Source organism: Lepidothrix coronata, unplaced genomic scaffold (genome assembly GCF_001604755.1).
Source record: "Lepidothrix coronata isolate B3197 unplaced genomic scaffold, Lepidothrix_coronata-1.0 Scaffold17, whole genome shotgun sequence".
In the NCBI taxonomy this organism is placed as follows: domain Eukaryota; kingdom Metazoa; phylum Chordata; class Aves; order Passeriformes; family Pipridae; genus Lepidothrix; species Lepidothrix coronata.
The window spans coordinates 5,648,918-5,676,892 of NW_016690197.1; the positions used below are offsets into that span (position 1 = coordinate 5,648,918).

At 34.8% G+C, this 27,975-nt stretch overlaps 1 protein-coding gene across 41 annotated transcripts in view; it reads left to right on the plus strand.

The window, feature by feature from the left end:
* The window catches only part of KCNMA1 (potassium calcium-activated channel subfamily M alpha 1), a 471,638-nt gene that overhangs the window by 215,923 nt on the left and 227,740 nt on the right, over positions 1 to 27,975 (plus strand). The window lies entirely within an intron of this gene.

The following is a 27,975-nucleotide window of genomic DNA, read 5'->3' on the forward strand; positions in this document are numbered from 1 at the left end:
TTTTGAGGTTCTTTGACAACATGCTTAATGCTTTTCTCTGAACTAGTTTGAGGCTTGCCATTACTGCAATGGTTAAGGTTGTGATTGTATGCCTAAATCACTCCATGTGAGCCCACCTAGCTGTCTGTAATGGTAGTGGCCGTGTTCTAAAACAATTGTTCTGTGACTCAGAAAGTCAGACATACCACTGTTGACATCTGTACATACTGATATTTAGGAAGGTGTTAGCACCAGCAAAAGATATTCTTGGATACATGGATGTCAGCTCTGTATTTTGTGAGTTTGAAGCCGTCAGTGTGTCAAGCATAACCCAAATAACTAAGGTAGAGATGTTCTTTACAGAGACGAGCCAAGTGGTGGGAAAACTCAAGTTCTATCTTGAGCTCTCTTGAAGAGAGAAAAATTTTTTTTCTTCTTAGCATTGCAATGAGTTTTCATTAATTTTTGAAATTTAATTTGTCACCAGTGAAGTACATAAGGTGGTACTTTTCTGAAGATCTTTTGTAAAACTTCTAAAAGCCCAGTGGCAAAGCTTCTGGATGCTTATATGTCCAGGTCAAAAGTGTAAAATAGAATAAAACCCATTTCCACTTATGTTCCAATTTTGAATCAACAAAAGCTACAGCTATGTGTCGGAGCAATTTTGTGAAACTATTGGATTATCTGATGAATTTTCGGCACTGCATTTTTGTAGTCTTTGATTGTTTTCCTCAAGAAGAGCAAAACTGACAACATGGGAGATGTCTCTAGGATGCTTTCTGTGGGCCACCTATTCCATATACTGCTACTGGCTTATTGGCTGCTTGATCAACAAGTGTTTTAACTGTGCATTTCTCTTGGTTTTCAGTCAACATTTAGCTCCTGCTGCAGTTCAAATTCAGCAACCTCAAGTTAATGTACTCTACTTGCATACTTTTTCTTTGGTTTTCTCCTTCTTTCTTCTCTCTTACCCTCCTTTATTTCCACATGTACATCTTGGTCTTTTTTTTTTTTTTTTAATGCTCATTAGTAGTTTAATTCATGTTAGAAACAACTCAGATATATTGCTTAAAGGAAAAATTCTGCTTTATTCTGTATTAGCATCTGATCTAACACCCATTTCAGCAATGTAGAATCAAATATAGTGATATATGAGTCAATTTCAGATCCACGAGTGCATGCTTGGAAAAGTTATTCCTTTGAAACTTTGGTTAAACGGGAACTAATGAAGGTAGGACGAGAGGAATGCTTGTGTTATCCTCAACAAAACAGCTGGGACAACAGAGACTACAGCTTGACCAGGAACAGAGCAGACAAATAGGATCTAATGCTCACACCAGACAGATGGTGACACATACCATTGTCTGCTTTCCCTTAACAATGCGTTCCATAGCTGTTGTGTTCTGCCCGTGCCATGGACTCTTAGCTGGTATTTGATCTTATATGTGCAGTGACAAAAACCGTGACTTCAATCCAAAGCTGAAGAGTACTAGTGTAAGGAGTTGTCTGAAAGAAATGCCACTTATTTATTCATCCATGATTCCTAATCTGTCACTAGATTTGCAGATGCAATGACAGGTGTGTCCACAAAGGAATCGTGCATGACTTCCTACTTAAGGGGCATGAAGAAAGATGGGAAAAACAACGTCATTTTCTTAGATACTGAAGGAAGGAGTGAAAAGATCACATAGTTTTGTCAGGCAAGCATGTGTGTCGTGATTAATTGTGGTGGAACACACCAGTATGAAGGCTGTCACAGCTGTGAGAAGAGTACCCTCTTCTCACAAAAAAAGCTAAGAGCATTTTTATACTACTCAGTTCATGACTCTAACAGACACTGCCAGACTAGTACCAGATGAAATGGCGTGCCCAGTGCAGTGCTATTTGGAGAGATCTGAGGTCAGAAAATAGCACAGCTTCATCAGCATCCTCCGTACCAGTTAGTCCTACATTTCAGCAGAGCCAGTTAAATAGCTTTGTGTTGCTATAGAATATGTGTGTACTAATTCTGTTTCTGGCACAAACTTAGGAATTCTGCACTATACTTCATTACAAAATATAAGCACAGTTGTGATCTGCTTTGGTCTGAACTGACTGAATTTCTTAGTAAGAAGCAGCTCTTAATTCACCTTTTGGGAAAGGTTCTAAACAAAATCACAAAAACAATCATTCTTGGTGGAAAGAATGAAGGTTACTAATTTTGAAAACTGTAGAGGTTCATCCAGTCCTTTTGTTAAGATTATTCTTAATATTATTCAGTGCTCATACTTTTTACAAGAAACCACTTTGAATTGTTGTCTCCACAAGGTGTATGTAGAATATTTTTCTTTAAACTGAATATGTACACTTTCAGTGATGTGTTGTAGCAACTAATGGAAGATTTCAGTCCTTAAACTGAAAATTTATTTAGCAGAGAAATTACAATCTTGGCATTTCTGTCATGTAAGTTCAGTCACATCCTGTTAGGAAATGTTTCACTTATTACTATGGACTAGACTCTTTCCTTCCTTTATTTTTGGAATCTTATTCATAAAATGTTTTCTTGGTCAGTGGTATTTTTCAATATTAGGAATAGCAGATAAATATGAAACATTTGCAAAAGAGATTTTATAAATACTATCCACATAATTATTTTAATCTTTAGGTAACAAATAACCAAATAATTACATTTTATTTTTAGAGATTTTTTTTCACTTTGATGTCTATCTTCCATTTTTGGTTTGAATAACAGCACAACATTCAAAGAAGAGGTCATAAGCAGATCTACTTCAGTACAGAATAACGTCATTATTGTAATGATGGTTCTTTTCCTATTCATGTTTCCTTTAAAATTTGTCATCATTTAATTTTTCAAGGTAAGAAAATAGTGGAATTATCTTCTTATTAAGAGGAAAATCTGACTTTACACAGTTGTTGGGAGTCTACTGAATGTGCTGCAGTAGAATAAAGCTTGGTGTCTGCCAATGCTTTTTAATTTTATGTGCTTTTTTATATGTAGTTTTCACAAACTTCCTCCTTCCTTTGTTTATTTTTCCTTTCTATATTTCTGCATGTAAAAGGTGTTTTAGCAAATACATATAGAAGTACTTCTCTGAGTGTTATTTACATCAGTACTAGAGATGCATTGGATGCATTGCCCATTTTCATTTCCGTTTGTCATTCTGACCTCTGCATATTGTACTGGATTACTGACTTGACTAGAATAGAGAATAACATTTGCCATGATCATCTTTAGGCATGGTCAGTAAAAGCATTAGCAGAGAGCTTGAATTTCTGCTAAACTGGGAACTAAGGGCTCCTATTTTCTATTTCTTGTAATGGCAGTAGCATGGAAACTGTTTATGTTGTGAATATCCTTTTGTGCTCTGGTTCTGGATTCTCTTCTGGGGTGCAATATAATGTAATATGCAACTATAGATATAGACTTTTTCTTTTTTTTGCCTAACAGATTACTTTCTAATGACCAGTTGTTACTGTCCTGTCTCTTGAAGTTTACCTTCCCTTCCCTGAAAACTGATGTCAATGTAGAAATCATAGAACCCATCAATGACAAAGTGAAAAAAATGAAGTCTTACAACTGGCTTTGTATGTTCTACTCACATGTGTCTTTCAGATTAGCTTTTAGAGTTGTTTTTTTCAGAGCCACTAGCATAGTTATTCCTAAATAGCTATTTTTTTCCAATACTGTGTCACATTGTACTTTATTAGAATTGTACATAAAAATGCCATTTAGCCATGAGTATTAACAAATAGACTTGATGATCTAAAAGGTCTCTTCCAACCTACGTTATTCTGCCTACTTGCTTAGTAGTAATATCAGCTGAAAACACATCAGAGATTCTATACTAGAAGTTGCCTAACAAAAAAATACAACATGAAAAGTCTTGATTCGTTTTGAAGGATTCACGCTGGTTTCCTGACATTGTATGGTAATATATCAGGAAGGGTTCATTGGAAATAAATATTCTGTTTATAGACACACAGGAGTTTCCCGTGTGACAGCACAAGGAGAAAAGTCTCTTGGAATTTTTTACTAGCAAAAATATTTTTTACCTAAGCGACACTTTATTTCAGGTCCTTATGAACGCTGTTATTTTGTGGGAATATTTGAGGATAAGTTGTGACTGTGTACCATGTTTGGCTTTCCTGCTTGTTTGCTACTGCTGCCATGTTTGTCTTCTGAAAGACATTTGATTTTGTGCAGCAAAATGTTCTATAGAAATACTCCAAGCCTGATGAGGATGATTTATTTAAATTTATTATAGTTACTGCCCAAGGGAATTTACATCTTTCTCATTTGTTTAGGCTGTGTTACCCCTTTTACAAAGATGTATGAGGTAGGAAGTTTAACTGCCTAGTTCAGTAAATCTGTATAAACATCAACGCTCAAGTGTTTTTAGGTACCAGTCTCATTTTCATTACAAATCATTAAACTTTTCCATATTACATGGAATAATTTGCAGAACATTTTGGTGATTCTTTCTGAGTTTCATGGCCCTTTGGGGAAAAAGTAATATAATTTAATTTCAATTATAAATCAACAATTCAATGCTGCTGCATCTGAATTTTGAGTGGATGCCACTGGCCTGATGTATAAAAAAAACTTTGGATGTGTCTAATATGATCAGAAATCAGTTCTTAGAGAAAGTTCATCTTGATCTAAGATTTTATTACGGATTTCAGTTTACAACTTGGTTTTCTGAGTGTATTTTTTTCTTTTCAATCTGCAAGACATATAAGTGTACAAGATTGCTGGGTTTTTTTTCTCCAGTAACCAGTTTTAGATCTATGCTGTATCATTTTGCTGAGGATATCCTGTGCAGTTCAGGGTTCTATCCTCTTAAATATGCATTTACCAATATTTTGAGTGTGTGCAGAATTTTACATAGCATTTCCATCTTCATATTTGAGGAATTAAGTAAGTAGGGCTTAAATAGCACTAAGCTTTGTTCCAAGCTTTCCTACTTATAGTGAAACTTACTCATGCAAAAATATTTTAATTATGTTTATAAAATTCTTCTTTCTCTTATTAATCTCATTAACCCACACTAAGAGCCTTCCTTTATATTAAGTACACATTAGAGTTAATAGATATATTTTTTTCATGGTGCGTGACAAGAGATGTAGAAGTTGACTTGAAATTCTGGGATCTGATTCAAGGAAATGCTGTTAGATTATATTTACCATTATTCAAATTGCTAAAATTACAATGGTCTGTATCTTGGCAAGTAGATTAAAAACTGTATTGTTCTTTTTGTAATGAGAATTCTTGGGAAAGAATACAGACTGGCTCCCATAGTACCTTGCAGTTGGTGGCCTTGTCAATTTTAATATTTTGTTAATTTTAATTTTGTTAATAGTGCATCAGTTTCTGGCCATTTCTGTGGGCTGATAAATTTTGTTCTATGCTGAAGTAAATCCAGTTATATGTGTTCTCGCCACCTCTTTTTACACAAAGAAGGAAAAAGAAACTTTTAATTCCTAAAAAGAGCTCCTTATTTTATTAACGGCTCAATTGTCAAACAGAGTGATAGGTGTAATTTTCTGATATAAAGAAAATTTACCTTAAATATGTAAGTGAATTTCTCAAGTGATTATTTTCAAGTCACTTGGTTTTTGCTATTATAAAAAAAATTATAACTTGAGTTTTTCCTGCTGCTCATTCTCAGTAAATGACAAAATCTGTGGCTTAAAAAGATTGTCAGCACCCTTTAAACTGATACAGCATTAAATAAGATTTTCTGTTATAAGTAAAGTCTAATTTTGTCTTTACCATGTTTGTAATAGGTAAATGAATATAAACCATTATTGCTTTAATTGAAATGTGATTTGCAGAAGAAAGCCTTATTTGTGACAATGAACTATAATTTTCTTCATTGCTCTGCAAATTTTCATGGGAAAATGTCCATAGCTAAGATTCATTGCTTTCATATTAGCATGCTGCAGTCAAAGTCAGGCAGGTTTGCAACTCAATGCATGGCCTCTGCAGGCAGTCGAATACCAGAAAGAAGGAAGGCATTTTGAGCTACAGATGATGCTAATTATGAGTAAAATCCTGCAGCAGCAGTAATGTGATTATTATAAGGCAAAAAGCAAAAGAAACAAACCACAACGGAGGGGAAAAAATCCACGTAATTATTGCCCATGTGTTACTATGCACTTTGCTCCCTAGGACAGAGGGATTAGGTATGATTGTATGTTTTCTAGGCTTGTTGGTAGACATCTTTCCCTTGATCACCAGCCATTATAAATGTTCTCTTCCTTGAATTTTCTAAAAAAGCTGGATGTACTAGGGCATACCTTTAAAATCGGATGCATGTTTCGTGTGCTATCCATCTCTTTGCATTTGGTCTCTGACTTGTTCAGAGAGCTCAAGTTTCATAAATTATATGCAAGTAAAATTTGTCAAACACTACCTGAACAACTCTTCCAATCTATTTAGGAGATTATAATAATGAATAAAGATAATTTCTCTGTATGTGTTTATCACATTAATGAAATGACATTGGATTACACTGATTTTTCACTAGTTGTACAGAAAGGCAATATGCAAATATTCTGATTTCTCTACACCAACCATGCAATGAAGTTTCTGTTAATCAATGCCAGTAGTTTGTGTTTACTCAGTGGTGAAAATTAATTGTTGCAAATGAATTAAATAAGAAGTACTGTGAATGAATTTCAGATAAAATGGCAAACAAAAAAGCTTCCTTCCATAATAATTGGCAAATCAAGCTCTGAGGAGGTTTCTGGATACTGTTTTTACTCCTTGTTGTTACACGGAAATTCTCAGTAATCACGATACCCAACCTTGATGATGCGATAAATTGCAATGGGTAAATTTTGAAGTGTTAGACCTTGTAAGAGATCTCAGTAATTGTAATTTCCTCTTGGCCTGTCACTGAGTATGACTGAGAAGAATCTGGCTCTGTTTTCTTTATACCTTAGGGAGACTCCATCAGGTATTTATAGATGTTGATGAGATTCTTCGAGCCTTATCTTTTTCAGACAGAAGAGTCCCTCAGTACTCCCTCAGCCCTCCTTGTATGACAGGGCTCCAGTCCCTTAACAATCTTTGTGGCCCTTCACTGGTCTTGCTCCCCTATGTCTGTGTCTCCATGCTGGAGACACGTTTCCTAATGCAGCCTGGAAAATACTGCTGACCTTCTTAACTACAAGGGCACAATGATGGCTTATAGTGAGCTTCTGGACCTCAGACTCTTCTGGAAAGCTGCTTTCCAGCTGCAGCCAGTTGCATGCTGTGCTAAGGAATCACTGAAGTTCAAGATTGTATAATTTTGTTATTCCAGAAGTAAGTCAGTAATTTGAAATAACTAAACTTTATACATGCAGTGATATTTAGTGACTTTATTTGTATTAAAATGTTGCCAGATGGGCCACTATGTAAATATCTGTCACTTAAATTAATGTGTTTATACTGAGCATATCAGGCTTAAGAGTTTGATCATCAAGAAGCTAAATCCTGATTTTTTCATGATCCAATTTTTATGTGGTTTAAATTTTTGTCATTTTAAAATAGCTGGAAAAATGAGAGTACTGTATTTCAGGAATCAGATCCTTCTTTTTAAGGGCTAGGCAGAATTTACTAATGGCTTTTTGAAACATTTGGCTATTAGTTTTTCCTTCTCCAGTTTCTACTGAATTGACAAATTTGATTTCGACATAGGCAAAAATCTCTATCAGTGGCACATTTTTAGGAGAGCAAGACATATTTGTCTCAAACAGTTTATTTCTTTTAAGGATGATCGGAGGAAATTCTGGTCTGAATTAAGTGTTGTCTAATTTGAATAGCCTGTTAGTTGTATTTACATAACAAGGCTTTTTCAGAGGAGCGGGATTTTACACTAAAATCTGTCTTCATATTTTTTGTGGAAAGGAAAAATTTCACAGCAGTGCAATTTCTAGAGTAATGCCTGAAGAATATCTTAAGCATTGTTAAGGCCTCAAAGCATGCTTCTATCAGAAATATGTAGACAAACTGATTAAAAAGTCTAGAGAGAAACAGGAATCATTAAAAGTTTAGAAAAATTCTTTTGACAGATAAAGGAATGTGGAGTGGTTGTTGGAAAAGGGTTTGTTTAGACTGGGGAAGGATACAACCCTCAACTTTGTGAGGCAGGGAGGACAGACATGGCATCATTTCAATATGTAAATGGAATGGTCCCCAAAGATCATCTCCATGGTGTTTGAAGAAACTATAAAATCTATGTAATTTACAACTTTGAAGATTTAGTTTGGAACTTAAGGAAAGTTTGATAGCTGTGACAGTGGTGAAATACTGGAAAAGATAGATAACTGTGGAATTTCCTACATCTCCGGTATCTTACTTGTACAAGTTATACTTGGTGATACTCTGGCTGGTAGGATGTTAGAATATCTGATTATTATGTCTTCTGAAATGTAAAGCTGACCATGTGACCTGCAACACTCAAAGGAAATGAAGACCATTTTGTTGCTCTGAAGATCTAAGCCTGCAGAGTGGCAGGGGTGTCTATAGAATTTCAATCTTACAAGCATATTTTTTGCCAGAAAATACTATTGATAAAAAGTGAACATTTAACACCCTCATGTTTTGTAACACAGTTTCTTACTTATTAGGATAAACCCAGAGACTGTCAAAAGACTGAAATGGATCCAAGTACAAGGAAGATGTGTGATCATTTCTGGCCCAGGGGAAACTGTTTTCATAACATGTTGCTTTGCAGTTCAAGGTCAAAAGTACTTAGATAAGAGTTTGGTCTTTTAGTGTGACTGGTCAGTTAGAATTTTATTTTTAATTCAGAGGCTGTGTGTAGACATATAGGAATGTTTCTGAGAATTTGATATTAGATGTTAGCATTTTGTATCTTGTCTGAAAATGAATAACAAATTCATTTATAATACCACCAAGCAGACAATTCTTTTTCCCTTTCCTGTGTTGCACATCAGTTCTGGCACCTCGTGAAAAATGGCTCTCATGACAAATGCATTTACACTGATGGTTCTGGAGCTGTTTGCAAGAAGTAAATTTAAACCCATATATTTGCACATCTATGTTATAATCTAGTTCTGAGTCAAATTCTTTCCTCTCTGCTGGGTAGTGTTTTGTGGGATACCTGATCTCCTTAAAGGGATGGAGGGGAAGGCAATGGCTCAACAAAGACTACAGCAGATTGTTGCTTCACCTGGCAATTTTTCTCCAAGCAAGTGCCCAGTGGTAAAGGGCATTTGAATAACACTAACTGGTATTCAATGCTCCTCTGTGCCAAACTGCATCTTTCTTCTCCAATTAATTGTTTCTGCTTTTGTGTACTGAGAAGTTCAAAGGCATCAGCTTAAACATGAAGGTGATAAAGGACTGCAAATTGACAGCTGTTTCTAGTTGATTCCTGTCTGTTGTCATTGCTTGCTAGCTGTGTTTTGGGAAGATTGTCTCCATCTGCTCAAAATTCCATTAGCTTTTGTAGGGCAGGATCTCAAAGTTTGATTTGTGCAAGAGTAAGAAAGGTCTTTCACCTGTAGGTTCAGAGCAGATGTCAGGCATAATCAGGCAGGTTTAGAAAACCATACTTCTAAACTATGTTTTAAGTTCTGTAGTTTATCCTCTGCTGCCCTGCATGCATAAATCTTGTATTAGTTTTGATGCCATACTCAATTCATATCCCTGCATGAACTCATAAGTCTCGGAGTCCAGTGAAACCACAGTGTTAAAAGAGCCTCTGTTATCTCAAAACCTCAGAACCAGTGTCCTTTTTAAAATTCTATCCATGCCTATGGATAAAAAATGATCGCAATAGAACATCTCAGTTTCCCACTCCTGGGGTTTGCTAGTCTTTTAAATTTATTTTGAAAATTATATGTGATATTGCTGTTGCAGCTTCTAAAGAACAAACTCTTACTTGGCTTGAGTTACAATTTACTAATCACTGTTGTTTCTGAACAATAATTTACTGTCTATAATGCATCAATAAAGTAATAACCTTATTGACACTGTTATGCTTACATACACACTTTTTGGATAATGACTCGGATCTGACTTAAAAAATATGGATAAAAAAATTTTAGACTAGCATTTAATTGAAGCTTAGCTTCCAGTAACTTTCACTGGGAATAAGTTCTCAGCAAACCTGCCTGTTTGTTTTCACCACCTATGCAATAATTTGAAGGTCAGTTTGTGTAATGAAAACATATAGATCACATTTATGGCCTTCTCACTTTTGCTTCCGTTTTCACAAACTCATACCATGCTGCTTAATATGTTTCCAGTATGCTGTGGGAATATATTCCTAAATTACAATTTGAATCCTTTTCAAAATCACACTCTAGTATATAATTTATATACAGAACCTTTTTCTAGTTTTTGTCCTTTTCCTCTTTCCTAATGAATCTCTGCATTCCTTATTTTAATCCAAAGCATCTGAAAATGCATCTGCAAATACTTTGTCCCATGCTTTCTTTCTATGTAGACAGATGTGCACAGAGTTAGAAGCATTCGTCCTTAGCACTGAACAAATTTCCAGATCTATATAATATAAAAGAGGAGATAACTCAGACGAGGTTTTAAAAATACCAGATACCATAGAGCTGTTATCAAAACATGGCTTGAATAGAAGATTGCCTTTCAGAGTGGAGTTGAATGTGTAATCAGTGCCTTACCCCTCTGCTTTTCAAGCTACAGATACAAATAAAGATGTGACCTCTTTTCCTTTTTTTCCTTGCTTTTCTCCCGACAGCTTGACAAATTGTAGCTTTTGGGACACCCCAGTAGTTGATGAGTCATTTCTGCTTAAAAATAGAATTCCTTGCAGCAAGGACACCCATTCTGCTTTTGACGCATGTGTCATTTCTAACAGAGTCACAGGGCCAACTGTGCCATGTTAATTAAGCAACTAGGGGAAAAAAGCTCTCTCTTCAGTGAACACCAGAGCTGGAATGCAATAATACTGAAAAAATGAAAAAGGAAATCCCATACACATGAACATGAATATCTGCGTGCTTCCCCCCCTTCCTTGTACCCTGCAGACGTTTTGAGCCTTTATAGGTATCTGGTGCAATTTAATGAACATCACTATCACACCTTTCTTCCACCCCTGGCCACCCCTCCTCCTCCCATTTCTTTTTTTTGTTTTGTTTTGTTTTTAAAACCCTCTAAGACCTGACAGAACACCAGCTTTGCAAAGGGAATTGTAAGGTCTGATTAGTGTGTACAGAAGAAAAATTGCAATGGAACATTACAGTAATGTTATTCTTTTATTTATGAGGCACAGAAAGAGTGCTGCTAGAGAAAAGTGATAAGCTGTGAGCTGTGTTCAACATAAGGTACCTTTAATAGAATACCCTATACAAGCCTCAATAAGAGAAAGTATTAATATGAATGTGATTAATATTAAAATGGCAATTTGTGGCATTTTAGTAGATCTTGCTCACTTTAATACTCATAAAGTTTTTCTTACTCTTGTCAAATCTAGTGCAATTACAGGGAGTTGGGGCAGACTGTTAGCAAGATTTTTAGCTTGTGGTATATTTATTCATCTGGTACTGACAGCAATTATTTGGCCTCAAAAATGAGGGTCAGCCACGTGAGCGGAACAACTGTGGTGCATAAACCTGAATCAATGCAATGCGTTTTTGGGAGATTTGCAGATTTGTATTTCTCACAGGCTGTACCTTGGGAAGTATTAGAAATAGTGAATTTTGTGCAAGCTGGTTTCTTTGCAACATCCTATTGCAACAATTATCCTATAAATCAGATAATTGCACGAGTTTGCTAGACTTCCTGTAAGATTTATTGGGCAATGCAAGTCTGATGCTAATAGCCCTAAAAGTTAGTGCATCAGCCATGGGTGTTGTTCTTGTTACTGGTTTTCACAGAACAAAGAAATTTTCTATTTGCATGTAAGTATTTCAATGTCTGTTAATTATACTCAATCTCTACTGAGAAAGGTAATTTTTCAGCAAAGATGGCTCAGTTTCTATCTATTCCTATGAAAAAATGGAATTATTAGAATAAAAATATATTGAATATGTAGAGTGTATTTTAATGTTATTTATATTTATACTATTAAACAGTATTAATTCTGAGTAAAAGACCACTTAATGTATCTGAACTCAGATAACTGATAGTTAGTTCTGCTATTCACAGTTGTATTAGTCACAACACTCATAGGTGACCTAAATTTTAAAAAATAGGAGGCAGTACAGAAGTCAACAGTTGATATACTATTATTTACAGAATATCCGTTCTTCACTGCACATAATCTTTCTGAATACTACTAATACTTAAATTATTGCAAAGCTCTTTTATAACTTAATTATAAGCTTTTTTTTCTCACCTTGCATTTGAAATTTTGTTTTTGTGACTTACATTATATTGATATCATGAAATTCAAGTGAGAAGTAGGATTCGTGAACTTGTATTCAGAGTAAATGAATAAAAAAATTACTATTCAGAGTATCAGTCAGAGTATCAGTCGCCTTATAAAGTTCTGTAACACAGTATTACACTTCTACTGTGGATCTGAAATGTTGCAAATGTTTTGTGTAAAATTAAGGGAGTAGAATAAAAGCAAAAAGAGAAAAGAGTGAAAGTAATTTCTGGATTATTTTGTCTTGCCTTAACTAAAATCAAATTGCAACAGGGTACTGGAGAAGTTCTTTGAACTGTGAGTGCTAAATGAAGGAAACATCAGTTGAAATGGATTCTATTGTTTATTGATTTTGGAAATTTTATAAAGAAGGAATAAGGCTAAAAATTAAATTCCTCCTGAAGCACTATTGGTGATTGCTTATCTATTATAAAACTATGACATATTTAACTTTTCTCATTTAATTCTTAAATGCCTAGGAAGATGTTGTGATAAGTTAAGGATTTCTTTAATTTTTTTTAATAACTGTGGCTGTAGACTGGGAAAAAGGCTAAATGAGATTGTGAAATACCACTGGTTCTGGAATTTATGCCAAAGGGCCTATGGTGATAATTTTGTCACATTTCTTAATATAGCAGTTTATACAGTATTTAGCTTTAAACAAATGTCTTCTGATCAGAAAGATATTTAGACTTCCCTTTAAAGATGTAATGTGATACAAAGTCTTCCATTTACCTGGAGAACTACTTGCAGTGCTTCACTGACCTTGCTGTTAAAAATGTATGTTAGCTTTCAATCTAAATATTTGGCTTCATCTTCCATTTACCTCTTTTTTTTTCCTGTTAGTGATCTTTCCACTGATATATTGTAGAAGTGTCTCTAACATGTGCAAATAATATTTTAATCCCCACTTTTTTTTTGTTAACTGAACGTAATAAACTGATTTTCAGTTTCTTAAAATAGTATGAAGTTTTAGACTGGATCATTGTGCAGATTTGCTGGGATTTTTTTTTGGAACTCTTTGGCATTTCCATTTTATATCTAGCATTTCAGCGCAAGTATTTTGCAGTCCAAATTGGGTACTGCTGGACATTACAGTTTCAGTGATTTTTGAGGGCTTTTTCTCAATGAATACTTACATTTTCTTATTCTCCCCTGATTATTTATGAAAAACATGATAACTATTTATGAAAGGCAAAATTAATGTAGTACTCTCTGTTTTTACTGCAGCCCATTTAGCCAGTGCAAAAATAATATCATGATATTAATCATGAAGAAAACGTTTCCTTTAGTTCGCTTTATAGAAGCTATTGCAGAATCACAGAATCTGCTGAGTTGGAAGGGACCCAGAAGGATCATCGAGTCCAACCCTTAGCCCTGCACAGGACACCCCAAGAGTAACATGTATTATTTGAAGTGAAGCCCAGGATTTAATTTCTTTCCAACTGGTGAAACCTGTCTTCAGTGCATGCTCACATATTATATGTGTGGGTTAGCACATATTACATAATACTATATTTTTATGTGTCTGTATGGAAATAACATTTCTGAAAATGGGTTCTTAAAACTTGTTTGATCTGAATAGTTTGTGGGCATAGATCAGCACAGTACTTTGCTGTAGTGGCTTATATTTCTCTTTGTTCTACCAGTTTGTGTCACAACTTCTGTGATGTACAGAATAGTTAGAAAAATTCTTTGATAAATAGAATAAGAAATGTGTGTTTCTGTTTCTTCTGGACACTTTCACTGCAGTAGCATTAGTTTGTTAGTTCTTGTAAAAGCCTGTAAATAGAAACGAGCAGAATACTAGTACACACTATAGTCAAACAGATAATGTACACTTTGTTTTTTAATTAAATCCAAATTTTGGGGTTGAAGTCCATTACAGAAATGCATATGAAATCAATTTCTCTGAATAACTACATATTCTATTCTGTTTTGAGGAATATTTATTCCATCTGCATTTTATTAGTGTGTTTCAGTGCTACCATACCTACCTAGAAACTGTATTGCTGCATTAGAAAAAAACCCCATCAACTTTGTTTCAAAGCCTGCTAATCCTACATATCTTTGTATAAAATATTAGGATGACAGAAAACAGAAACAAGTAACTCCCTTCCGCTTAAGGCATTCGGTAGTTTAAGTGGAATATAGACTCATCTCCATTTATGTCCTGGAAAATATATCCTGTCACTGTTCACATCCCTGTGTCTTAGCAACAGTGTTTGCAGGGGAAAAAAAAAAAAAAGGAAAAAAAAAGAAAACCACCAAAAAAACCAGCACACACCCCAAACGTATTACAAACAATATGGTTTCTATTCACTGGTCTACATCTCGTATTATATTCAGTGATGACTTGTATGGAAGAAGAAAACCTATTTTCTTTGTCTTAGTTTCTGTAATGCTGTGAGAGATTACAGTGAGATTTATTCATTCCTATAGTTTGATGTTGATGAATAAAAGACACAACGTGGAAAAAGGTATGCAACAATTAGGAAATGAATTCATATCAGTACAAAAGTAACTGTGTTTGGTTTTTTTTTTAATGTTTAGAATAAAACTGGGAACAAAAGAAAAAAAAAATTGCTGGAACATCTTGATGTGAGTCAGTAAAGCCAAAGTTCCCTTCCTCTGATTACTCAGGCACTAGTAAGGTGGGGACTTCCCAAGGAACTATATTGTCGCATGAGATTTTATTATTTTTTAATCATCCTCTACTCTCTGCCTCACATGATACTTTAGAATGAATCATATAAGTATGTGACCTTGATTATCGGAAGCTTCTTGCTTTTTGCAAAATGAGGAATGACTACTTTTTTTTTCCTATCAAGTAACAAGGGACTTGAATTTTCCAGGGTTCAGCAATGTCAGGCATATGTCACCTGCAAAATGAATTTAAGTAAAATTAAAATCTATCCCAAATAGGGCTATCATTTATGTATTTACTTATAGCTTTTATATCTTATTTACAGACTTATATAGTATGAATGACAAATAGCAGAGAAGTGTTCTTGTCAGTATCAATGAAAATGAAGTGTTTACAACTTATCTGCAACATCTTACATTCATAATGAATTCTTTAACAGAAATTAGGAAGCTAACCACATCTGCTGGATCAGCTGAAGGGCAGACTACCACACTGAATTCTTCATGGCTGATTTTGCCAAGATGTGAAACTTCATCTTGCTGTGGTTTAAAACCTAAAAATCTATTAATCTCTAAAGAATGCATAATTTTTAATATGATTCCATTATGTTACATAAAACAATCTGCATTGTGCTTTATATTATAATCTTATTGAGTTGTTCTTCCTCTCTGTTCTTAAGTCTAAGTGTGGGGTACAGTCTCTCTCATATATAGACACTAGATTATTCAACATGAAAAGAATGCGAAAAAATAACAAATTTATAATGTTTAATTAAGACAAAATATTTTGTTCAGCAAAACGTTGCATTTGAACTGAGATATGGAGTTGTCCAAAATCAGTTTGACTCTTTACATCCTTATGGGTGCTAGTTGCAGATTCATGGTACCAAGAGAGTCTGTAATAGCTTGGAATCACTCCAGACTGGGGATACATCTGTATTTTCCAGGAGGTTTTCCTGTGAGAAGTCAGATTTCAGTTTCAGAAGCTGCCCCATTGTCACTGTTGGAGAGGCATACACTGACTTGTTACCAGCTTAGCTGGCCCCTGCTCATTGTAGTGGGCTTTTGTGGCTCCAACAGCTCAAGATCCAGGTTTCTTGCCATATCAGGCATCACAGGAGCTTTGCTTGACCACAAACTGGTTTCTGTGTAAGTCAAGATTAAAATGGAATGTACTTGCTTTGCTTTGCCAAAACTAATGATTTTGGGGGTGAGTGGTGGCATATTCTGTGGGTTAGGAATGAGTGAATTCCTGCAAATTACCTGAACAATTATTCTTTTCTCCCTATGCTTTGGTTTTAGTAGGCCAAGTAATACTGAATTTCAAAGTCCTAGTTGAAGGAGGCATATTTCAGGTGGCTAAAGATGAGCTCTGAATTGCAGTAATGTGAATCCCTCTGTGCATTTTAGACTGGTCCAAGCTACAGTGTTAGACATTGTGTGGCTAGTGTGCCAACCCCTGTTGCTGATCGCAGCAGAATCTGGTTACCCTGTTTGTAAGAAAATATGCATTTTTACATACAGGACTCAGAAAGTTCATAGCAAGTTAATTTCTTTTATTAACTTGGTGTGATGCTTTCTTGCTTGTCCTTTTTGTCTCCAGAAATTCCTGTTTGAACTAGCAGTGAGGTAGCATCAGGGCAGCCCATGATGGTACTGAGTTGTCTCGTACTGTGATCTGTGATGGTGATTATGATTACATGAAAGTTGGTGTTTGTGAGAGTTGTATTATTAGATTGTTGATCTAAACTCCAGACTCCTTAAGTGATAGAAATCAGATTTGGGGTTTTTCAAACTTTCTAATACTCAAAGCTTTTGCAATGAACTGTCTTCTGTTGTCACTGACTGATACACAGGTATATGCAAAAGAGGGAAGATGCCATTTACTGAAGGTGAGCTTCCTAGGATATTTGACAAAAGTTGAATTTTTTAGGCCAGTTCAGTGTATTGAGTGGGTCCCCGCATAAGAGCCCTCATTCAACTAGCTACTCAACAGTATTTAGTTAGATCCTTATTCTGTAAAATATTTTTTCACTCATTTTAATTCTAAACTGGCAAATTATAACTATGCAAAGCAAAATATTTTGAAGACATCTGAATTCTGATTTTGCTCCACTTCTTTCTGAAGTACTGTAAGTGTAAGCAGATTTGTAAACACTGTCATAAATTTGGGGGCAAGTTGTGTATTTAATTTAAAACCTGAGAGTAAACAACCTGGGACTCTTCTTTTCTAATTTCTTTGTCTAACTTCAGGTAGTTTCCACTTTATAAAGGGTATCCTGTCAGGTACAATTTCTTTTCATGGAGATTGCTGCTTCTTAGTTTACTCTCAGTGCATTTATATTCATGTCCCTCGTGATCTTGATTTTTCAAAAATTAAATTAATTGGCACATTGTGATACAGATTTAGAAGGCTTAGTGATAACATGATGTACAAAAAGATGAACATCATGGTTTTATTATGAGATTTAGTATGAGATTGTAGCATTCCCATAAAATTAGTGAAAAAGTTAATCTTGCTAAGGCATTGTTTGTTATCACTAAATTAAGAGCATAAGAAGCGTTTGTGTTGTTGGGATGATTTATATTGTTGAGGATACCTTATACAGAAGATACAGGCTAATTTAAAAAAAAAAATTATTTTTCACCTAAGTGGAAGTTATTTGCTCCTAAAGCAAATAAGGAATAATTGCTTCTAAAATGAACAACACTACTTAATTGACTAAAACCAATGAAAATGAGCATGCCAGGAGATGTAAAGAGAGACAGGGAGTGATTCTTCCCACTATACAATATTCATGTTTGATTTCTGGGTGTATTACTGCATGAACTTCCTCCTCTTTTGGCAAAGGAAAAAGTTATCTTGCCAAGTCTAAAATGCCTGATGAGATTTCAGGGCTTGCAGATGACTCAAAAAAACCCCAAAAAACAACCAATCTGTAGAAAAAATAATTTTGGAATGTTGAAGATGGGAGAGAGAGAGAGAGAGAGGAGTAGTCTTAAAGCTGTGGGTTGTATATAGTTGATTGGGCTTGGATTTGGGTTTGTATCACCGCTTATTAGGTTTATTGTGCTTCCGTGGGAGTAAATCTGTTAGAATAGTTTATGAACCCTATCATTTTATAGAAATATTTTGGAGTGTATTATTATCTTTACACCAAATTTGTTTATACCCTCTTAATAGCAGTAGGAGTGTGCCTATGGGAAAGAGAGTAGGTATGCCTGGGAGAGAATGAAAACTAATAAATTGGAGCTAGTAATGAGTCAGAATATAAACTGAAGTGGAGGCCTGGTCTCTTTCTATAAGCATATCATTTCTTGATCAGAAATTAGCAGTCAAAATATCTGGTGTAACTATTATGCTGGAGAGAATTTAAAGTTTTAAAATTAAATTTTAATATGTATGTCTAGTGATCTGTTTACATGTACAGCTATTGTTTGGCAAGTAGGTAAATAACTACATTTAGTGTTTCACTGGAAAAATGAAATCAACATCATTCATTGTCAATGTATGACTCGTAATTTCTTACTGAAAAAGACCACAATTTTAGTGTGCTTCATTTTCCTAACTGAATACATGGAAATATGTATACAAATAAAGCTTATATGTAAAATAAATTGAGCTACTTACTTAAGTTCTAAAAATATGGAATGCTAGATGCAAATACCTGATATGTATTTTCTTACTTTAAAATTTTTCAACCTTTGGTGAGCATGTTACGTTTGTTTTATTTTTAAACAGTAGTTTATTTTTAGGTCATATTTACGGTTGACTGAAACCAAGTATATAGGATTTATGCTTCTAAGGATTGTGTTACATTTTATTTAGCACACACAATATCATGAATCTAATCTTTGTTTTGCTCTCACTGTTAGCATTCAGGTCTGTTTTCACTGAAACTTCTATGCAGTGTTTAGAAGGACTGCAAAAAGGTTTGCAAAAGCAGAAGTAAAACATAGTAGGTAAATCAGAGTTCACAGTGCTTCATTTTTCATAATCTGTGTCAGAGCAGATACAGTTTTCCCTTTGACCCCTTAAAAACATAATAGAAAATCTGGAAATGGTGTTGTTTGGTTTTTCTTGTTTATTTTTTTTTCCCTGTAGATATTAAATTTGGTATCTGTTTTTTTCAGTTACTTGATATTAGTCTGACTAGGTCTTTGAACAATGTAGTATTCATTTTTCCCACTTACCATTTAAAATTAGAGAACACAGGTGGTTAATATGTGTAAATAATAATCTCTGGGTGTTCTCTTCAGAAATAATTAGTTCTATTAAAATATTTTTCCTATAAAAAAACAGTAAATACTTTCCTGTACTGGAATATTTGTGTAAAATGAATGACCCCCAGTGGTCATGTTGTGGATTACCTGCTGTCTTTTGCCACTTTCCCTATGGTAATAGAAATGGAATTATTTTAGATGGGACACGTTTGATAAATGATTTTTATACTCAAAAATTGCTTTCAGTATGAAATTGCAACAGGTCTGTCCTGATATAGGTTTTAACAGCTGAGGAGACTGCTACTTTTAGAAGATAATGAGAAAACAACCGTAGCTGGAAATTGTTCAGATAAGATCCACGTGCACAAAACCAAGATCTGCACTCAATTATGTTTAGGCTTTTCAAAATGTATTTGTTTCTTTATGTTTTTAAGAGGCATTTACTAAAAGTCCTTGTAAAGCAAAATGAAATGTCATCAGGAGGGCCTTGTAGTAAGGGGCAAATAATTTTGATATCTGCTTATCGTAATTAAGTGTTAATGTTTTGAATTACAAAATATCATTCCCTTAATTAATTATATATATTAATCACAGACATAGAACCATGCATTTTATCTGCCAAGACTCCTTCCAGTAATGCAAAAGGAATATTTTGTTGTTCTGATTTTGTTCAGATCAATAGGATTTGATGATTATTGGTACCTTAGAGACTCTGATGCTATATACTGCATAAACAAGTCTTTGCTTAGTAGTAATTTTTTTCCTCTACAACAAGTTTATTTAATAGGCCTTTAATATCTATATATGTTATTCTACTTAAGGTATCATTATTTGAAATAAAAAATATATATTAATGATTCTAATAATATATTTATGATACTATTATTTTCTTCCATTGGAGATTTATATTAAACAAAGCTTTTTAGCATGTAATGCATAGAGGTATTCTCTTTTCTCTAGATTTGAGTGTACACTTACACAGATATATATATTTAAAATCTTATTCTGTAGCTAACCACAGAACACAAGTAAAGCAAAGAAGCTTCACAGCTACTCAGCTCTAAATCAGATTCACACTTCAATCAAAAAGGGGAAGAATGATGAAACTTTAGGGTCATAACTTGCCCTCCTTTTCCAGATATTAATGAGCCCCATTTGTACTGAATTTCAATTCACATCGGTGCTGAAAGTAGCAATAAGAAAGAATTGCAGGTGAGAAATACAATTTTAAGCAGTGGATCAGATTCTTTAGCAAACCCAGGCTGGGTTTCTGATAAAAATGGAAGTGTCATTCATTGCTGCATTTTGCACACTGTTCTTAGGCTGCTTACTCCCACTCATGCCAGCTGCCAGATCTTTTCCAACCCCCACTTGGCGTCTGATGTCAGTTTTTACATCAAATGCTAATGGAACGAAATATACTCTATCTGGACCTTAATCTTAGTCAGGAGACTGATATCTGTTAATACAAAGGGAGGCCTCCTGAACTTGTGGAGTCTGAAACAGATCTCATACAACATGAGGAAGGAATCATGATGTAATCGTTACATGATCATGATGTAACTCGTAAGGGATTCTCTAACATAAATTCAGAGTGAGTTCAAAGGAAGTAATGTAGAAGCACATTATAGACAGAAATAAATTCTTTAAATCCATGTGTCTGAAAAGGCATTGTAAGGAGAGGTAAAGGTTAAATGACAAGATCAACGGAAACACGGTAGATGCAACACATTCCATATGAGAACTGCAGAGCTATCAGAGGCCCACATAAACAGAGGGAGGAAAAGAGGAAATTCAGGCCACTGTATTCAGACAAATACACAGATGCACAGTTTGACTACAAAGAGAAGAAAAGGTGTTTTAAAAGGGGATGCATATATATAATATTAATCAGAGTTTAAGAAGAGTAAGTATGTGTTGCCAGTACTGTTAGAAGGGAAACGTTTTACCCCTTTGAGCTACCACAGAAAAGAATAGCAACCCCTCCTCATCCGTTGTCTACAACTTGAAACTTGTTATTATGGTTGGTTAGGAGATCAATGGTAGCTTTGCATACTGATATCTAAAGTGAGTTCATTAAATACTTGTATTTGTGCTCTTTCATGAAATGAAAATTTTATACTCTGTCATAAAATTTTACTATTTTTTACAGTCACTGCAATTCTCCAGAGACTCCTTTGATTTCCGTTCTTAGAGACACTGTTGATGTTATAGTCACACTGTACCTGTTCCACACATTAAAGCAATAGAGTACTTGGCTCACTCTAACAGCCTATTTGTTTTCATAAACTCTATGAGCAGAGGAAAGAGCTTTTCAAGAAGCTATAGCTATGGTTTACCTCAGTAGGAATTTAGAAACCTTCTTAAAAGTATTTTCCTAAAGTTGTAGTGATTAAGTATGTAAAGCAGCATGGTTCTTCCTAGTCAATTGACCACTGTATAAAGAAAAAATCTGTGTTGTTTATTTTCCTAATTTTCAAGTAACTTTAAACAGAGCTGAAATTAATAATTTTTTGATGTAAACAGTTTTTCATTATTCCTCTCATTGTTATCCTCATCTTTACTAAACTGAATTTATAGTATAGCAAAACTACACAAAACTTATCTATGTTAGTAGTATCAGCAAAAGACAAAAAAATCTTGGCAGACCTACAGTTTTTATGTAAGCTTGTTAAGTGAGCTGTGGCAATCTTCTTTTACTACCCAGAGTTGTTACCATATCCCTGGCGGCTTCTTAGTACACCACAGTGTGCTGCTGCTATAGAAATGTTGAATACATACTTATAAAAGTGCAATAATAATTTGTCATCTTCATAGATCTCAATACGTACACTTGATGGATGTGGAGTATCCAGATCCAGATGTGATTATGGCTCACCTTTAGTTATTGGAGTACTCTAGCTGAGATGATGGAACGTGACATCAGGCAGGATAGGATCAGTGGCAACCTACGGGAAAGAGATTGTGTTAGGAAGATATCAAGAGGAGCGGGGAAAGTCTGATCTGCACACTTTATAAGCTAGGAGTGTTCAGTCCATAAGGATCTGTAGATATTCTAGAGGAACATTTTGTTCCATGTTTGAAAGAGACTTTTTCCCCCCCCCCTTTGATGCAAAACCTTCCAAAATGCAGGTTATTGGGAAATGTATGCTGTATAGGTATAATACAGATTAGTCTTTCTAAGACTGGTTGTTGCAAACTGTTTTGCTGAATTATTTATTTTGTTTTTTTTTACAAGTTCTTTGCACAAAATTTGCAGAAGTACTTGATAGATGGGTTCCTTAGCTGGTAGTTTGCATTAAGTATAAGGTTAGACGTTTTAAAACATTATGTAGAAAAAGAATTAACTGACAGCTTGTGAAGAGTATGGAGAGTTATTAAAAAATTGATGTAGTTCTGGTTGGTCTTACATGAGATTGACAATACTTAACCTTCAATTTCCTTTGAGGCTTTATGTCAAAAAACAAATGAAGTTCATGATAGTTTTTTTCCCCTAAGCTGTCAGACCGTTGAAAGAATTTTCAGAGCTTTGCCGCCTCAAATTATTAAGTTGTGCTCTCACATTTTAGTAAATGTAACGTGTTTCTTACCTAAAGAAAATCCCGTTTTAAACTCTGTTGCTTTTTCATGTGATAGGCTTTATCACATTCAAAAAACTGTAGTAAGTAATGCATAATTTTTTTCTTCATTAATACTGTGAAGAATTTACTATTAGGATGCAAGTGAGATGGGAAAAAAAGCTAAGAGAAATGCACTATTTTTGGTTTGGATTTTTCACTTTTCAGTTATATGCTGAAAATTCTGTTATCTTGGGCTATATCATTTGTAACAGGAAAAATGAAAGAAAAAGGGTAAAAAGAATGGAGGAATCAGATAAAATCCTTGTCCTTGTGCCTAAATCAGAGTATGTTATAAGAGAAGCAAGCTGTAGTGGCCAAGGTTGGATGTCAAGTGGCCCAAAATGTCCAACACTCCCAGTTTTTTCCAGTTAAGAGTTTCCATTCCCACACTATGTTTCCCAGATTGCTTCCCTGATCTTATACTCTGACATTTCTTTTGTTTTCCCAACATTTCCTGCTGTTCCCAACCACTTCCCACCTGAAGGAAAGTGATCCATTTCTCCCAGCTGAATTTAATTTGAAGCTGTCTGGAGCTTTGTGAAGAGATCTTTGAAGCAGTCAAAATACATTTAATTGGTGACTAGAATGTACACATTCATGAGTAATCAAATTAGTTCTGTAAAGCTTTTTTCATATTGAGAATATTTACCATTTCAGAGTAACAAAACTTGGTTAGAGAGACAAAAGCTTTGATGTGGTCACTTGCAAGAAGAATGGAAACCTCGTGGATTCTGGCACATGTATGAGATTCCCACTTTGAAGCAATTCAGTAAAAACATGTAATCACTTTGGCAGATGCAATTTAAGTGGTGTCACAAGTATCAAGAATAGAACCTACATTCTTCAGAGCCGTAAGACCTTAAAGTTCATGGTGATACTTTTTGTCTCTTGCTTCCTAATACAAGCAGTGTAACAATGGAGTTGGGAATCAAATCTGCTACACTTACATGCTTTTTACAAGAATTTTTATAGCAGCTGTCAGCATAGGAAATTATATATATATATTTAATGAACAGATTCATACTGAGAACATGGTACTGCAAATCTGCTTGCTGGCTAAAGTAATTATGCAAGTTCTTTTTATTTTTTAGTGTTATTTTACAGGCTGTATATTTTTAAGTGTTCTACTTTTAATGCCTCATTCTTGTCCTTTCCAAGATGGTAGCTGTCTAAATCTGAGCTAAATGTCCCTTTTTTTCCAAAGTATTTGATAGCATTAATTTTACAAATGCATGAAGTAAGAATTCATAAACAAATTGGCAGGTAACTCAATTTTTTTATAGGACTTTTTTTCTAAATGTTTGGATTTTCTCCATTTAGTCCTTGAAAGAGAGGCTGAATTATATCTGTTTATCTGTTCAATTACTATGTAGTTATTTTAGTCACTGAAAATACTTGGGTCTGTGTGCCACTTATGAAAAGTGCCAGAATGAATATATCAGAAGTGCATTTTGCATTCCAGCTCATATAGACAGACCCACCTGTTAATATGCATACTTATTGGACTCACTCTAGCCTAAGATAGCAGCATCATAATGACCTAGCCAGTCCTAGGTCTCTTTTCCTTAGAAACACTAGTATTCTTGATTAGCATAAAAGAAATCACAAAATGGACTCCAAATCTTGACTGTGTTTGGTCAAATACTTGTGTCCTCTATGTTCAGTTGAGGACATGTTCTTTCATTATCTTTCCTTCACTGTCGCACTCTTATTTTTTTTTTTTTTGCTTTATTTAATAATGTCAATTTGTAATCATTCTTTTTCAGAAAAATATGTTCTATCCTTTGAAGTAACTTACAGGTTAATTGAACTGTAGAATTCTACATGTTCATCCAATACAGAAAAAAAAATCTGAATTTTCTCACAGTTTTTGTTCTTGCTCTACTGCTTTAAGCAACACTGATGGAAACATGACTCCCTTAAACTGCACATTAATGAATCATTGTTTAACATGGCAATTGTTTCCTTAAGTGCTCTTCTTTGAGCATAGTACAGAAGTTTATATAGTTTACAAAGTATGCTGAGTTGGAAGGTACCCACAAGGATCGAGTCCAAGTCTTAGCCCTGCACAGCCCCATCCCCAAGAGTCACACCATGGGCCTGAGAGTATCATGCAAATGCTTCTTGAACTCTGTCAGCCTTGGTGCTGTGACCGCTTCCCTGGGGAGCCTGTTCCAGTGCCCAAACACCCTCTGGATGAAGAACCTTTTCCTAATATCCAACTGAAACCTCCCCTGACACAACTTCAGACCATTCCCTCGGGTCCTGCCACTGGTCATGAGAGTGGAGATCAGTACCTGCCCCTCCTCTTCCCCTCACGAGGAAGTTGTAACTGCAATGAGGTCTCCCCTCAGACTCCTCCAGGCTGAACAGATCAAGAGACCTCAGATGCTCCTCATACAGCTTCCCCTCAAGGCTCTTCACCATCTTTGTTGCCCTTCTTTGGATGCTCTCTAAGAGCTTACTAGTTTAAAATAGGGTCAACCTCACTTTTTCAATAATTCATAATGATATTGGTCAGTCAAGACTGAAAACTCATTACTTTTTTGAAGAAGCTACCATTTTAAACTGAGCACCATTCTTCAGTTTCTCAGGTCTGTTTGTTTGTCTTTTCTAAATTATATCAGAAAATTGGCGAATAATTAATTGTGTAGCACACTGTACACTGGAGTTTATTTGTGAAGTGTTCCTTTTGGCTGATGTAGCCTCTAAAAATTTTATCTTTTCATTGTTTTGGAGAGTAGAATAATTCTGGGGGAATAGTGGATAATTTTGCTCTAGTAGGAATATTTTTTTGTGTGAATAGAATATCTTCAGAGAACTGCTACTCTCTGAAAAGAAAAAATAGCTGACCATAAGTGATCAAATAGTTGTGTGTGTTTCAAAACAATACTAAGGCCTCTTATAATTTTGGATGGATTCAATGTATTAGATTCCTGACTTGAGTGTTTCAAACTATGATCACTGATGTTAATATTTTGTTGAGCTCATGTTGTTTGCCCTATATGCAAATTTAATGCCAAGTATATTCAGAAAATTATAAAATAGAGTGGAAGATATTATTTCCATTCATAACAGGATTAGGTGAACAGATTTGTTTAAATGAAACAGAATTTGCATGCATTTGATAGATATGTGGGTAGGGCACACAGATTTTTCTGTTCTGCAAACACCCACTATCTCTTGAAGTTCATTATCTGTGATCTGGAAATCATCTTGGAACATTTTCTTATATGTGTGCAAGTGCTATAGTGTAGCACATAGTGGATTTCACAGTTTGCCATGTGACCCTCAGTGGTTTAGTGTTAACACTATAGTTAAACTGCCAAAGAATGTAGCCAGGGATATGAGAGGTCACCATCTCCAGCTGCCAAAGAATTGGGATCTATTCATGAACAGGTAGGAAGTAACAGTGGTCAGTTTTAGGGGCTTGTTTTTTTTTTTTTCTTTTTCAATCAAACCCCTTTCCAAAAGCAAGTTGAATCAGTTTGTTTTAAAAGTGAACGCTGAAGCAAACTTACAGAGCAACTAGTGCACTTAACAGTATCAAAAGGGCTATAATGGATCTGCCTGCATAAAATGTATACTGTATATCTTTGGAAGGAAATCTGTCAACTGAACAACACATGTGTTGGCTCTTCTTGATGCTTTACACATCATGAAATCTGTTGACAAAGTATTGTTAGCAGGAGAGATCAGAAAGACATGGCATGTGAAGTCACTTATGGCTGCCAACAGCTCAGATTGTATTACATGGCAGACCTGGAAATCTGTGTTAGGCTCTGTAGAGTGTCAAAATATAGGTAACTTGACAAGGTTGACCGAGATGTTTGTGTGTAAAGTCAAAGGATTTTTAACTGCTGAAGTAAGGGCAGATGTTTTACAGTGAGGAGTTCAAAGCTTTGGATTTATAGCAAAGCTGTCTACTGTAGTAATGGTGGCGTGAGTCCTTTCATTCTCAGGGAACCACTCAGGCTTTCCATTAGCTCACTAGCTGGCACTGAGAACATTATTATGAAGAAAACTCAGTTATTCCACTTACAGTAAGCTGTCACTGTGATGTTATATCACCCTCTAAGCTTTCAGGTAATCCTAATATGTAAAATGTTAATGGGGGAAAAAGCTGATGAAAAAGAAAAGATGCCCAATCATTGGCTAATTTTTTTGTAATTGATTTCTACTAATAGATGTTGATAATAATAATGTATTGACCCTAAAAGTAGGACTGTGCTACTAAAAATTGGTAGTTAAAGGTCAGACTTCTTGGTGGGGTTAAAGCTGCAGATATTTCAGGAAACATAGCCAAGGAGTTGGTTTCCATAGGTTTTATTCCAATGCTTGCTATTTAGAGGTTAACCTAGATGAGATTCTATCAATACTCACAAATTAAGATACTAATTAAAAAGAAAAAGCTAAAAATCTGTATACATTTCTGCACCTCTGTTGATATTGGTGTCAAAATTTAACTTCCTTAAGTTTGACTCTAGTATTTAAATCTCTAGAACCAGCATTGTTATGAAGTAATTGTTATTTTCTGTGTAGCAAGCAAGCAGTGGACTTACTACCTTTTGTCAGTGTTCTCCCATGAAAATCATGACAATTTCTGCAGCCTAGTAGTCATTCCAGGACTTTTGTAAACTGAGTTCAGAATATTTTATTGCTACATGTATTCATGTTGCTTTTCTCTGTTATCAAAGTACCACTTACAACTTTGCTTTCCTTTCTTTCATGTTATTGCTGTCTTTTAATTTTGGAATAACTTTTGCTAATATTTGTACAAATACGTTTTGCGAAAATGCACTCATATCTAAACTACAGCAGAGTCACATTACTGTATTTGTGGATTTCTCTGGAATAGAGCAAGGTAACTTTATGAGATAGATCAGGAAAATGAATTCCCTCTGTTGTACTCACTGCATGTTCACTGGCTGTGAATTTGCCAGTGCCTTCAGAATGCATAGAACGTGTTATGGGAATTGCATTGTCTTAATGTTACACGTTTTTGTAATTACTTTTTTCTTTAAAGGAAAATAATACTAGAGAATGATTATAAAATAAAGTAATGCGGATAAATGCTCATTTTGAGTTTGTTCCACCTTGTTTATATCCTTAGTGTAGCAGTCATAAGGTTGTGCTTCTGT